The following is a 2590-nucleotide window of genomic DNA, read 5'->3' as shown; positions in this document are numbered from 1 at the left end:
AATATTTTTTATAACTTTGTACATTAAACAAAGTGTGTGTACATTCACACAATTCATTTATGTTTCATATACACCTTATACACAAAGCCTGAAGGTCATTTAATACAATATTTTTAATAACTTTGTGTATTAAACAAAGTTTGTGTACATTGAGCCATCAAAAAACAAAGGTTTTCACTATCTCAGTCTCACTCAAAAAAGTCCGTATTTCGGAATATTCCGTATTTCGGAATATTTGGATATGGGATACTCAACCTGTATATAATATATTTTTATTTTTCCCAGCTCAATAGAGATGACCTATTATGACATTAAGGGGTAGTGGTGATTACAATCGTTCGTTGTAATAGTACGACGCGCGTGCGCATTGTGCCGCATACGGATGCGCAGAAATGCCGATTTTTGGCCTGATCACTGCGCAGTGAGCGAAAGCAGCTAGCGATCAACTCGGAGTGACCCCCATAATTCAATGTTTCTAACCCAATTTTAATATTGATTTCAGCTTTTTAGTTTGTATAATTAATGAAAACGTGCAAAGCGCCGGGCTAAAATTAAATAGCTGTGCATACCCTCCAACTGTCTCACAAGGGCAGGACAGCCCCGTTTTTCAGTGACTGTCTCTCGTTAGAATCAGCCCTGTATGACTGTCTCTCATTAGAATCAGCCCTGTATGACTGTCTCTCGTTAGAATCAGCCCGGTATGACTGTCTCTCGTTAGAATCAGCCCTGTATGACTGTCTCTCGCTAGAATCAGCCCGGTATGACTGTTTCTCATTAGAATCAGCCCTGTATGACTGTCTCTCGTTAGAATCAGCCCTGTATGACTGTCTCTCGTTAGAATCAGCCCGGTATGACTGTCTCTCGTTAGAATCAGCCCTGTATGACTGTTTCTCGTTAGAATCAGCCCTGTATGACTGTCTCTCGCTAGAATCAGCCCGGTATGACTGTTTCTCATTAGAATCAGCCCTGTATGACTGTCTCTCGCTAGAATCAGCCCGGTATGACTGTTTCTCATTAGAATCAGCCCTGTATGACTGTCTCTCGTTAGAATCAGCCCTGTATGACTGTCTCTCGTTAGAATCAGCCCGGTATGACTGTCTCTCGCTAGAATCAGCCCTGTATGACTGTCTCTCGCTAGAATCAGCCCGGTATGACTGTCTCTCGTTAGAATCAGCCCTGTATGACTGTCTCTCGTTAGAATCAGCCCTGTATGACTGTCTCTCGTTAGAATCAGCCCTGTATCCTTTAAGCTGGGTAACACTAGACGATATGTCGTTTGATCCAGCAGTACAGTACATCGTCTAGTGTTTACCCGCTATGTCACTGACTGCGTGCAGGGCGGATAGAAGACATTGCTAGCAAGGGTCATGCTGCCCCGCCATCGCTCCGTCGCTCTGTACCCAGCTTTAGTCTATAAGCTCTCACAAGCAGGGCCCTCCGCCATCTCGTTGTCTCCCTGCACTATCCCTGTCCCAGTCATGGTCACTGTGAATGATCCTTTCTGTTTGCCCGCCCCAGAACAGAGTTTATTTTACTGTACTTCACTGTTTAGTTTTTCCACTTATACGTTGTTGTTTTTTGTACTTGTTTCGATATTGAAGCAGTTGTGTTGCATTCGGTGGTGCAATATGAATAAAAGGTAATAATAATAATACCTAATAATAATAAATTCGGGTATGGGTGACCGGCGTTTTGGGATCCAGCCAGTCACCATACCGATGCCGGGATCCTGAGGTTTAGAATGTCGGCTGGGAGGGGGCAAGTGCAACGCTGCGCTCGCCACAGGTTCTACTCCCACTCTATGGGTGTCGTGGACACGATAAGCGGGAATAGTCCCTGTTAGTCGTCATGCCGACTGTCAGGCTTTCAAGTGCTCTGGATCCCGGCGTATGTATACTGACCAGCGAACTACATCCCATAAACTCTATAACCTACTCATATAAATTTTTGCCGTTACTTTATTGTAACACAGCAAACTGATTCTTTTAAGGAATGTTGGTTTTTACGTTATTTTTTTATATTAATGTTTTTCTGACAATGGATGTTGTACTTTGTCATTCCTGAAGTGTAAGTTAACTTTGCTCTATTTCTGTGAGACTGAGAGATAAAGAAAGGGAGAGATAACGTGTCGGCTCTGCAGTGTTACTGAGTGAGAGTCGGGGAGGGGCGGTGCCGCCGGCGCACCTTGTGACAGGTGTTCTAGCATGCTATTACTCTAAACTAACATTGTATTTGTTCTTCTTGGCATACACTTCTTATGCTGATTGCTCTTAGTGCAAATAATCCTTTATTTGTTTTTAATAATTTTTTTTTAATAGGTGTAACATTTGTACGGAAATGGCATGCCTGTAATAAGCAAGACAAGGTTCTGATGGGTCTATATTAGTGGCTTAGCCAATACCAGTGTGCAGATTTAAGGGCAGGGTATACACTGGGCCTGACTCAGAGTAGAGATGAGCGCCTGAAATTTTTCGGGTTTTGTGTTTTGGTTTTGGGTTTGGTTCCGCGGCCGTGTTTTGGGTTCGAACGCGTTTTGGCAAAACCTCACCGAATTTTTTTTGTCGGATTCGGGTGTGTTTTGGATTCGGGT

Source organism: Pseudophryne corroboree, chromosome 2 (genome assembly GCF_028390025.1).
Source record: "Pseudophryne corroboree isolate aPseCor3 chromosome 2, aPseCor3.hap2, whole genome shotgun sequence".
NCBI classification, from domain to species: domain Eukaryota; kingdom Metazoa; phylum Chordata; class Amphibia; order Anura; family Myobatrachidae; genus Pseudophryne; species Pseudophryne corroboree.
Note: the sequence above shows the minus strand (reverse complement) of the source record.